This window comes from Lissotriton helveticus, chromosome 7 (assembly GCF_964261635.1).
Source record: "Lissotriton helveticus chromosome 7, aLisHel1.1, whole genome shotgun sequence".
In the NCBI taxonomy this organism is placed as follows: Eukaryota; Metazoa; Chordata; class Amphibia; order Caudata; family Salamandridae; genus Lissotriton; species Lissotriton helveticus.
This window is the reverse complement of record NC_136068.1, coordinates 1278013147-1278026149: the sequence shown is the minus strand read 5'-3', so window position 1 is coordinate 1278026149 and position 13003 is coordinate 1278013147. Positions and strand designations below refer to the sequence as shown.

General features: G+C 44.3%; 1 long non-coding RNA gene across 2 annotated transcripts in view; it reads left to right on the top strand.

Annotated features, from left to right (window-relative positions):
- The window catches only part of LOC144770187 (uncharacterized), a 43202-nt gene extending 34946 nt beyond the window's left edge, over window positions 1-8256 (top strand). For both annotated transcript variants that reach the window (XR_013598821.1, XR_013598820.1), the window contains exon 2: window positions 7855-8256. This is a non-coding gene — a long non-coding RNA (uncharacterized LOC144770187). The remainder of the gene's footprint in view (window positions 1-7854) is intronic.
- Window positions 8257-13003: the final 4747 nt, after the last annotated feature.

The following is a 13003-nucleotide window of genomic DNA, read 5'->3' as shown; positions in this document are numbered from 1 at the left end:
TAAGGTAGGATAGAAACTTGGTTCCAATAGTTAGGTGACGGAGGAGTAGAAACAAGTACTCCCAGCTCACGGAATCAAATGCCTTGTCAGTATCAGCAAAGAGGACTGCCGCTGGTACTCCAATCATTGGCTAGCGCCAGAGCGTTCTATAGAAACTGAATTTTAATGTAAGGGAACACAATGAGTTATAAAGCCAGCCTAATCTAAATGCACCATGTTTGGGAATAATGGCACTAGTATATTCACAAGCGCTTTCACTAAAATCTTCACCTAAGAGGGAATTAGGTAGATATGAGTAGTGTTCACTCACAGGAAGGCCAGGCTTGGGGAAGCACTACAATCTCACAGTGTCACCAATCAGGCGATAAAACCGCACCAGCAGCCGCAGAATGGATCACACCCAGCATGTGTTCCTGGAGTTTAGGCATCTAGGCTTTGAAGAATTCACAGGGGAACTCATTACGTCCCAGAGCTTTCCCGGGTCGCAACCATGCAAAGGCAGTCGAAAGCTCCTCCCCGGTGAGCATACCCTCCAACAGGTAACCATCTATGGATGAATTAGTTCGAAGGGGAAGGGAATTAACAAAGTCTACTATCGATTCCTGTTAATAAACCCCATCTGAGCGTACAGAGCTTCGAAATGTGTGGCAATAATACAAGCCAGCTACCTTGGATCGGTGAGCAATGTGTCTGATGGGTCATAAATGAGAAGTATGGAGGAAGAATAAGGAGCACTCTGGCATAAACTGTGTGGCATTTTACTCAACTTGTCACCCCATTGATAAATGCAGCTCGGGGCAGTCTGCCAGGGCTGTTTGGCCTCTCCCAGCAGAGTCTGCTGGTCTTGTTGTACTAGACCTAGTTGTCTACGTGCCATGTGCTCATCTTCCAGGTGACTCAGTGCATGCAAATTCGGTATCACAGCTGTTTCTTAATTCTGGCCTAAACCTGAAATGTCACAGGGCCCCTCCCAAAGTGGTTCCTATCAGGGTGCCACCCCCTCAAGAGCTTTCTGAGAACATGTACCAGCTCCCAGGATAAAAGCAATAGCATACATCCACTCACAGGAGGTCTAATAATGTCATGTACTTAACACTTTCGAACGTACTTGTGATCGGCAATGATCTCTATGCCGGAATCAACAATAAACTAATTTGCAAACTCCAGAATGCCGCAGCCAGACTGATCCTAGACATTCCCTGTCACAACCACATCACTTAACAACTCTGCAATCTCCACTGGCTTCCCATCAAAAGAAGAATAACCTTCAAGCTCCTCACTCACACATACAAGACCTGCCACAGCATCTGACCAGCATACTTGAACAACCGCCTCTCCTTCCACGCACCCAAGAGACACCTCCGATCAGCTGACCTCTCTCTGGCCAGCCACCATTCCAAGCATCTACATTCCAAGCATCTACAAGACCAGAACTGGAGGAAAGTCCTTCTCCTACCTTGCAGCCAAGGCCTGGAACGACATTCCACCTCCACCAAGTCTCTATACTGCTTCAGTTCAGGAAGGACCTCAAGACCTGGCTCTTCGGATGACCGCAGCACTAAAAGGAGCCGCCCTCCCTGCCCCCTAGCGCCTTGAGAACTCTCGCAGGTGATTATCTATGCTTTACCAACCCTGATTGATTGAATAATAGGAACGGCCTCCTGTTACCCTACTGATGACATACGCCTGTTCATCGAAGGCTACTGAGAGCTTCTACTATACTCATGGAGCTTGCTCAGGATTTGACAAGTCTTTTTCAGTGACTTGACCTAAGTGGCAAGGCATGCTCTGGTAGGTATGTTTTAGCTAGGGGTGCCATAGGGCCACAGGCAGTAATGGGATCCTATAAGGCCAAATCACTCCTAGGGTTGTACATATGTAGATGTAACAGGACCAAACAGTCTTGGCTGTCCAGTTCTTTTCATTCCAAGAGTACTTGTATAAATCCAAAACCTATATAGGAAAAATTTTAAGAACCAGGCTAGTTGAACAACTTTATAACCCAGGTGATTTTGGATACACTTGTCTTTTGCTATTTCACTCCTGATTTGCAACTGCTGGCTTTCAGCACTAACTTCTTAAGAATTATAAAATGCTTTCTGATACCTTTGCATTCGGAGGCCATGCTCTCAGAAAATATTTTTTGTACTTTAGTGGCATGTAGATATTCTATTCTAATCCTTTTAGCTTCTTCTGTCGCTTGTATCACGGTTTATGTTTAACATATAAAAAAAACATTTTAAGTTCAGTCTTGTCTTCTTGTAAATTCGAATTGACATTATTTTTGCTCCCATAATTTATTTTATTTTCCTCGACATTATACATTTATATGATGGAGCGGCTCTTTTTTAGGTCTTGCCTAGGCAGCGCTTGCGCTGTGTCTTTGAGACATGTTGTATTCAGGATATGAGCATAAAGCTCCGCCCACTTTCCACCTATCTTTTTTAATTGGTTCCTGTCCCTGTCCTTTGGAAATGGTGGCTTTTCATTGGTGAATAGGCATAGTAGTACAACCTTGTCTTTTCTTGTAACCTCCCATGATGATACCCCCTGTTACATGTGTTATTACTGCCTAGGTTTTAAGTACAGCCTCGGGGCACTATTTTCTTAAAGGGCTTCAGGCTGGCCACATGCTTGGTTCTAGGCAAGGCTGGCAGTGGTTCCTTTACTCACTAGCACATCTCACATTTATATGAGACCTTCTATACATTTCCCTTCAGCTCCACAGAGTACAAACAAATCTGGAATTAATTTAATAATAATAATGTTACATTTCAAAGCTACTAATTGTATATATGGACTTAGCTATTTGAATGTACTCAAGGTACTGTCTTGTATGCAATGTATTTTGGGTAGGGTGGATTTACCATATTTTCTGCAGGGTGCAGTACCATATTTAGCCAAAAGAAGTTCCATGGGACCTCTTTTGGCCACACATGGTACTGCACCCTCCAACATGGCGAGGTACAAAAATTGACATTTATAATGCCAAAAACTCAAACTTTGCAAGGTGCAGTACTATGGAACCTCTATTGGACACATATGATACTGCAGCCTGCAACCTGGCTAGGTAAAAATAATCATTTATAATGCCAACAACTCCAACTAATGCAAGACCTATTGCATTGCAAATGCTTATTTGGTCTCGCCTAGGCAACGCTTGCGCTGTCTCTTTGAGACATCCTGTATTCAGGATATGGGCATAAAGCCGTGTCCACTTTCTGCTCATCTTTTTAATTGCTCCTGTACCTGAACTTTGTAAATGGTGGTTTTTAATTGGTCGATAGGCTTAGTAGTCCCTCCTTAGTATCGCCTTGTCTCTTCTTGTAACCTCTAATGGGGGCACCCTTTGTTACATGTGTTGTTACTCCCATGGTTTATTTACAGCATCAGAGCACTATTTTCTTAAAGGGCTTCAGGCAGGACACACACTTGGTCCTAGGCAAGTCTGGTAGTGGATTTACCAAATCTTCTGCAGGGTGCAATACTATATGTGGCCAAAAGTGCTCCCATGGGACCTCCTTTGGCCACATATAGCACTGCACCCTACATCATAGTTAGGTAAAAAACATTGCCATCTATTGGCATTTATAATGCCAGTAATTCTAGCATATGACCCTTATAAAGAAATCATAACAATATTCAATTCTTGCCACATATCCAAGTGGAATATTCTGTCTTGCAGTCTCTCTTTATCAGCAATTTCCTATCCTTCATTGAAAAGACCATCAACACCCAGCTAGCAAACTTCATCAAAGCTAACAATGTCCTGGACATCTCCCAATCCGGATTCTGAAGAAATCACAGCACCGAGACCGTCCCGACTCGCCGCAACAATGACATCCGTTTCCTCCTTGACCAGGGTGAAACCGCAGTCCTCACCCTCCTGGACCTCTCTGCTACATTTGACACAGTCTCCCACCACACCCTAGCCACCAGACCCCCACGATGCAGGCATCTGCGGCAAGGCTCTCGACTGGATCCACTCCTTCCTCACCAGCAGAACTCAGCGGGTCAGACTCCCTCCCTACATCTTGGAACTATATGACCCCCCTCGCAACCATCGTCTGGAAGCACGGGCTCAACATCTTCTCATATGTTGACGACACCCAGCTGATCCTCACCAACGAACCCACATCACCAGTCACAACTTCCAAGAAGGGATGAAAGCCATCGCCACCTGGATGAAGAACAGCTGTCTGAAACTCAACTCAGAAATGACGAAAGACCTCATCCTTGGCTCCACCCCCTCCGCATGGGATGACTCCCGGTGGCCCTATACCCTCGGAAATCACTCCATATGGACCATGCACGAAACCTCAGCATCATACTGGACTCATTGCTCACAATAAGCCACCAGATCAACGCTGTCTCCTCGACTCCACCACATGCTTTGAAAGACCTTCAGATGGTTCCCAACTGAATCCAGAAAAACTCTCACACACGCACTCATCAGCAGCAGACTGGATTAAGGTAACACTCACTATGCCAGAATCAACAAAAAACTCCTTCACAAACTCCAGATTGTCCAGAACACCACAGCTAGACCGATCCTCGACACACCCCATCACAGACACATCACCCAACACCTCTGCAATCTCCCCTGGCTACCAGTTGAAAGAAGAATAACCTTCAAACTCCTCCCAGGCCCTTCACAACACTGGACGTGCATACCTAAACAGCCGCCTCACCTTCCAAGTACCCAAAAGACACCTCCGATGATCCCAGCTCTCACTGTCCACCATCCCACCTATCCGCAAGACAAGAATGGGAGGATAATGATTCTCCTACCTCGCGGCCAAAGCCTGGAACACCATCCCCCTCTGCCTACGGCAATCTACCACATTACCCCAATTCTGGAAGGACCTCAAGACCTGGCTTTTCGGGTGACCCCAGCACTCAACCGAGCCACACCCTCCTATCCAGCACCTTGAGATCATCACAGGTGAGTAGTTGTGCTTTACCAGCCCTGATTAATTGATTGATTCAACATTATCCTTTATTTCCTGTCTATTAGTCTTTGTCACCTTCATGCGCTTTGATACAGCATGAAATCTCCGAGTAATAAGACCATGGAATGTGATGTTGCTTGGCTTTTTTTTATATCTAGATTGTGTGTCACCCACTGTTGGTGTCCAAAGGCACCAGAATAATGTATTAATGACATCATGTTCTGATTTTTCAAGTCAGCCCGACTGTATAATAAAGAAAACCCTCCAAGACCAACATGTACTGTTTTCAAAGAAAGTTGGAAGGGTTTTGTAAAGCGCTCTACTACCAAGCGGTTTCTTGGCGCTACAGAAAGAAACTGGCTCTGAGGAGAGAGGAGAAAAGGAAAATCCAAGTAGCTAAGAGTGGATCTAATCACGAAAGAGAGTGCATTCCAGAAAAGGATCGTACACCTTGATCTTGGACCTAATAAAGTCAGGGGCAGTGCCGGCTAGGGTCTTGAAGATCAAGCAGCCCATCATAAAGAGCGAACGTTCCATTGTGGGAAGCCAATGGAGAGCCTTTAGCAGGGGGGTAATATGGCTCGATTTAGAATGCCTGTGGATAAGGCGGGCCGCAAACGACGGCGCTCATACGCTGGGATGCCGACATACAGGGCGTTGCCGTAATCCAGGCGAGATAGAATCATCGCCAATATGATGAGTTTGAGGGCTCAGCAGAAAAGTACCGCGAGATTTTGCGAATGGTCCTGAAGGATACGAAACATGTGGAGACCACCGCGCTGATCTGGGGGTGCATAGAGAAGTCTTGGCTAATTTTTATGCCCAGAGTTTTCACGGAAGCAGATGGAGACGGGGGGGGGGAAGGGAATAAAAATAGGGGGCCAAAAAGCGGAAGACCAAGGATTGGAGAGACTGCCGATAAGAATCAACTCCGTCTTATCCGGATTCAATTTCAGTTGGTTGAGGTTCATCCAGTTGTAGATGAAGGTCAGGGTGGAATGAACCTTAGAAATTGAATCAGGGGAAGGGGAGAGGTTGAAAATAAGAGGTTGAAAATAAGCTGGAGGTCATCGGCATAATTGATTGCCGTGACCTCCATGTCCTGTAAGGCAACAATAAGGGGGTATATGTATGGGTTAAACAAAAGAGGGGAGAGGGATGAACCCTGGGGTACCCCACAGGAAACAGGGCGGGTAGGGGTGAGGAAGCCCTCCAGCCGGACAGCCTGCATGCGGCCTGCTAAGAAAGAGGTGAGCCAGGCTAAGGCCGACACCCGCAAGCCAGCCCCCCGACACGGTCGAGAAGAATAGAATGGTAGACCGTGTCAAAGGCGGCGGACAAATCAAGGAGTACTAAGGCCTGTGGGGAATTGGTGTTGGCGCTGAGTCTGAGCTCATCGACAACGGAGAGGACAACGGACTCCGTCGAATGTGCAGGTCGAAAGCCCGCCTGATGGTCAGCCAGGAGATGATTAGTCTCAATGTAAGTGGAGAGAGAAGAAGTGATGTGGCTCTCCAGAATCTTACCCAGGAGCGGGAGCAAGGAAATGGGCCTAAAGTTGGAGGGTAGAGTAGGGTCGGCGCCCAATTTTTTTAGGATAGGGATGACCATGGCCGATTTAAACGAATCAGGTACAACTCCTAAGGTGATGGAGGTATTAAGGATGGTGACAGGAGGTACCGGGCAGCAGAAAAAGATCTCCCTCAGAATGTGGGCCAGGCAATGGTCCGCGGGAGAGCCCATTTTAACTTTTCCTAGCAGGGTGCGAAATTGGCGAAGGGTGGAGGAGGGCGGTGGCAGTGGGGGGCAGAAAAAGAGAGGTGGAGCTGGGGGTATATTCTGCTTGATGGTAATTATCTTTTTGACGAAGAAGTCATTGAGAGCATCACAGAAAGAATTGAGAGGGGATAGGCTTAGGAGCAGCTCTGTCAGAGGCAGCTAGCTCATGTACAATCGTAAAGATCTTTTTGGGCCTATTGGCTGCCTGATGAATTTTCTGGGAAAAATATTCCAGTTTGCGGTAATTATAGCATTTTTATAGGCCCGAAGGAGGGACAGGTATTGGGCCTTAAGGTCAGGACAATATCTGCGTCGCCAGTGTCGCTCAGCCTGCCTAAGCGTCAATTTCTGGGATTTAAGGGCGTTCGTAAACCTTCTGTTGATCAGTGATAGTACCGATATTTTAAGTGATACACGATAGATCCAGCAGGTGTTTACTCCACTGGAGCGGTAACTGGTAGCTTACAGGTAGTAGTGAATACTTATTTTGAAGTCTCTATCTGCATAAGTACTCGCTCAAAATGTTTTTGAATTAATGCTCCTCTTTTAATGCCTTTTTCCCGGTTAACCCGGGAGATCCTAAATGTAGCAAAGTTTCAAATTGGTGTCGGCTTTTGTCATTGTTTCTTCTGGTCTACAAAAGCCTGTCATATTGTTCTCAACTTGTAGAGCACATAATTATCTCCATTGCTTGCCGCACAAACTCTCTGACTCTCAATTTCATTTGGAATTCATTTGGTGCCGAGATACTTTCAAGCCAATGTAAACAACCAGCCTTGCATGCCTTCACAGGGTTGACTGGTACAAACAGGTGGCTGCTGGATTGTTACTTTTTATGCAAAACCAAGATTGAATTCCATTTGCATGGTCACTGACTGTATTGGTACAATGAAACGCAGAATCTGTGAAATGGAATGTGCCCAGAGTAACAAAAGCCAAGAATATTTAAAGCTTTCCACCCATCTCTTTTTCTTTAGGTATGGTAAATGCAGTTTGTTGGTAGTGGGAGTTCCTTAAACAAACAGCTACTGCAGGGCTGGAATTGATTCCTCTTAGTATGACACTGGAAGACGAGCTTTTGTGGAATATGTCTGAATTTCCATTTTTTTCTGGTTTACAACAGACATCGATTTCTGACTGATGTGGAGGAGCTTCGGATGAAGGCACGTGAGAAGTATGAGGTGAAGCGTCAGGAGGTGGAGGAGGCCCGGCAGAGGCAGCTGGCAGAGATGGCCGAGAGAAGGAAATCCCAATAACCAGAGGTCAGAAGGATCAGGTCAACAAAAACCTGAAAAGCGACACCGAAACATATTGGTTTCACCCACTGCCATGGGCGCACACCAAGGAGTTACCCAAAACCTACCTCTCCAAACCTAAGCTGGAGGGAGTGGACAATTGATGCTGGAATCTCATCCTGCATAGTTAGCTGTAATATCTCCTGCTTGTGAGCCAATTCGATGAGAAATGTACCTACTAATCAAGTATCACGATTGTAGACTTTGAATAAAAAATATTTCTGAACTTGCTTGCACAATTGTTTGGGCCAGTTGACTTCCTCTTTTCCTTGGCATCTGGTACTCTGATGTGTTTGCTTCATTTTCTGCTTTGAAAGTTAAATATGTGCAGCGAGCCAATCTGTTATTGGATGATACCCGTACACACTTTAAGGTAGCCAAAGAGGGTGTGTTGACGTGGGGTCGAAACACTTTTAGTCTCATATTCTTACTGTCCTTCGAATAGGATATAAGCATCACAGCAGGTTTCCAGCTGTTTTCACAAATGCAAATCTTGGCTGCCATAATGATTGCAAGTGACCACATCAGTGCCTCAGCCTGCTTGTAATAATACTGTCCTGAAAACAAGGTAGCCTCTGGCCTTTGTGATATAATGTTTTTTTTACCACTGTGATCTGTGCTGTTAAGATTTCAGTACTTAAGTTGAACGAGGTGGAAGAGTGGGACAGTGGACTGGGTATGATTAATGTAGGCAGCAATAGGTTGGAGGAATGGGATCTTGTGGCTGTAGAGAGGTTAATTGTATCTCCTCAAACAGATGGAGATGGTGTATTAAGTACTGTTATGATAAATGAACCAAGTAGATCTGGTATATTTCCAAGTAGGTTTATTCTTCAAAGGAAGACCTGAACATCTTCATGCCAGACACAGCTGGACCAACTGCTCACTGATGCCACAGGCATGACATCATATTAGAACCATCTAAGGCATCATAAGGATGCAACATTCTAATGAGTGAAACATGAGAGAAATGATAAAGTGATGCACCACATAACATATAAATATAACACATCTCCCCCTTTATCAACACAACGAATATATAAAAAAAACTGTATTAAGTGAAGCTTGAAACATAACAAATAAACGAAAAATCAAGAAACATAATCATGCAAATAAGCAGGTAACCTTCTCTCACTAGCATCCCTCAAAATACATGAAGCACCAGACCCATCTCCCTGCCTTGCAGGCATGGCATCACCATCAGATGCAACAGCCTCATCACAAAGCAAAGACTCCCCACCTTGTTTATTTGAAAATTCTGCATCCTTCATCAGCATCCAGGGTGAACACTGTTCATTATCATACCTACCCTCCAATTTTTCTCCATGTTTGCTTTCACCCCTTTGGCACAACGCCACCCTCCTCAAATTCCACACTTGCCCATTGGTCAATCTTACCCAATTACCACCAACCGCTTTACTTTAAACGGTCCTCTGAACTTGTTTACCACATTGCAATAACCGCCAGGTTTTACTTTCACCCAATCTCCAATTTGATAAAAACACTTCTCAATCACAGACTGTTTCTCACACCGTGAATCACCCTTTACAGATTGCTTACGCATACATGAGGGAAACAGTTTAGTGCCTGCCTCTCTTCCCCGCATCATTACAAAAGGACTCTTTCCCACATCATTGTTGACTGTTGTGCAATAAGCCCAAAGCATGTCACTCACAGACTCAATTACAGATAAGCCAGCTCCATGAGCTAACTGCATTGTACCCTTAACCATGCGGTTGATGCGTTCCACAAGTCCGTTTCCTTGCAGGTTGTATAACGCACAACATGTATGTTTTATTCCAACTGATTCTAAAAATTCCTTCATTTCCATTGATATTAGTTGCGTACCATTGTCAGTTTGTAAGATATCTGGAAAACCTTCCCTTTTAAAAATCTCACTCAAAACAGCAATGGTGGCTTTTGTAGTGATATTACTCATAAAAGCAACCTTCACCCATTTTGATTTTGCATCAACCAACACAACTGCAAACCTCTCACTCTCCTTCAAAAATGCAAATGGGCCATTAAAATCCAAGCAGACTTTTTCCCAAACTCTATCAGCCAAGGAAACATGCTGTTGCTCATCAGAAGGTCCAATTCCTACCCTTAATCTTTTCTCTGATTCCTTACAGGCCACACACCTTTCCACCCAGTCCTTCACCTGCTGATCCATAGACGGCCACCAATAAAATTCTCTCAACCTCCTTATGGTCATCGTCTGCCCCATATGACCCTCATGCACTAGACTTATCAGTTTTGGACGCAAACCTTGGGGTGGTACAAATTTATCCTCACGCATGATAACTCCATCCTTGGTAACAGACATCTGATCCACAATCTTCAAAAATGGACGCACACCAAGTGGAACTGAACTTTCCCTTCGAACATCACCCTTCACCATTCTATAAACAGCTAAGAGGGTAGCATCACCTTCCATCTCTTTAATCCATTCTTTCCTGTGAATGGCACCTTCCAAACTCTCTAAAGCATCCTCAACACTTGCTGCTACCTCTTCTGTTGAAAAATCTGAAACAATCGCTTCTTTGTCTGGCAGTCTTGACAAGCAATCAGCAACCTTATTGCGCCACCCTGGAACATACTCTACCCTACAATCACAGTGTTGTAATTTTACCGCCAATGTAGCCAACCTACCAGAACCATTACTTATTTCACCTGGGCCTAAAACCTTCAATAATGGTTTGTGATCAGTGCGCATTCGAAAGTGACTACCCCACAAGAATACTCTAAAATGACTTGTTGCCCACGCCGCAGCCAAAGCCTCTCTCTCTATAACTGAATAGTTATGCTCAGACTCTGACAAAGAACGTGAGGCAAACGCCATGGTCTTTTTCACTCCACCACGCACCTGTGCCAAAACGGCTCCAATACCTACCCCACTGGCATCCACAGTAAGTATATTTTCCAAACCACTCTGAAAAGGGGTCAACACACCCGCATGAACAATTTCCTTCCTTATCAAATCAAAAGCACATTGTTGTATTTTACTCCACAAAAACGTTTTCCCTTTCCTTAAGAGTTCCCTCAAACATTCCGTTTTCTGTGAAAAGTTCAGCACAAATTTCGAGTAATATTGCACTAAGCCCATGAAGGATCTCAATGAATCTCTATCATGTGGCACCCTTGCATTTGCAATAGCACGGACAAGGTTTTCCTTTGGTCTTATTCCTTCTTTAGTGACTAAATGGCCCAAATACTCCACCTCCTGTGTTTTGAACTTACATTTCTCCCTTTTTAGCGTCAAACCAGCCTTTGCAATTCTTTCTAAAACTTTTGTAAGTGCAAGATTATGTTCATAATCATCCTTTCCGAACACTAAAATGTAATCTTGGAAGACGACAGCCTTGTCAACGCCCGACAAAATTGAGTTCATCAAGCGCTGAAACACACTCGCAGCGGAACACCATCCAAACCGGTAGTCTACAAAACTGGAATGTGCCCTCCCCTGTGATAAATGTCAGCTTTTTGGAATCCGGACTGAGTTCCACCTGATGGTATGCACTCCGCATATCTAATTTGCTGAAAACGTTTGCACCATCTAGCATTAATATTAACTCATTTATGTTAGGTAAAGGAAATTTGTCCCATATTACGCTTTCGTTAAGGCTTCTCAAATCTACACAGAATCTGAGTGAACCGTCCTGTTTGTTCGTGATCACAACTGGACTTAACCACTCTACCGCTTCCACAGGCTCAATCACCTTATCCTCCAATAGCTGTTGGATTATTTGTTTTACCTTAGCTCTGGCTGCAATGGGGACTCTTCTGGCTATGTGCTTTACAGGGATGGAATTTTCTTTTAATTTGATCACATGCTGATAATTTCTGAACTTTCCTAGTCTTGGTTCAAATACCCCACTAAACCTACCTAACACATCATCCAGATTATCAGCATTACCTGCATTCACACTCATGACTGGACATTCCGCTTTGGGGTCTACTTTGATAGGAACCAATTTTAGGGTGGCCGCACCAATTTGACTTAGGATCAAATTGGTGCGCCACCCTAAAATTGGTGGTCCTTCTTGTGCCACATAAACCTTCCCATGAGTTTCTCTTCCTTCAAACCTTATTTTTGCTTCCATGCACCCTACCACGTTAACATCATTCCCTTGACATGATTTAAGTTTAGCATCTGACCTAGATAATGACCCACTCCCCCATGTCCTATCATAGATTTCTTGTGGTATGATGGTGTATAGTGAACCTGTATCTACCATCAAAGAAACTACTTTCTCAGTTATCTCAAAATTCGCCTCAGGTCGTATTCTTCTTCTCTCCACTCCACTGACCTCCATCACATCCACATCACCATCAACAACTACAACTCTATAAGTGGGTGTTGAATCATTCACACATGCCACTTTCTCGCACTGTTGTTTGCACATACGTGCCAAGTGTCCCTTTTTACCACACTTAAGACAGTCTTTTCCAACTGCATAACATTGTTTCGAATCCGCCAAGTGGTATGTGCTCCCACATCTTAGACAATGTTTCTCTCCATTTTTTCCTGTTGTTCTGTTGAAATTTTTTTGAAACGTGTTTCTATTACTATAATTGCTCTGAGTCTTGTTCCTAACAGCACATACGCTTTCCCCATTGTCTTCCACAATTGAGACTTCTTTACTGCTGCTTGAACTTATTTTCATTTCCTTCATGCATTTTTCTGATTCCTCAACCACTTTTGCAATGGCAATAGCATCTTTCAAAGTTGGATCACTCGGGGCCCACAGTCTTTCTTGCGTTTTTTTCAATGACATTGAACTATTAATTGGTCACAAATCATTTCCTCCTGCATTGCACCAAATTGACACTTAGCCGATAGCTCTCTCAGTCTTGCAACAAACTCATCAATGCTTTCATTTTGTCTCTGGGGCTGTGTATAAAACTTATGGCGTCGCATAACCACATTTACATGCTTTACAAACCTTTTTTCTAGTTTCATGACAGCTTCTTTAT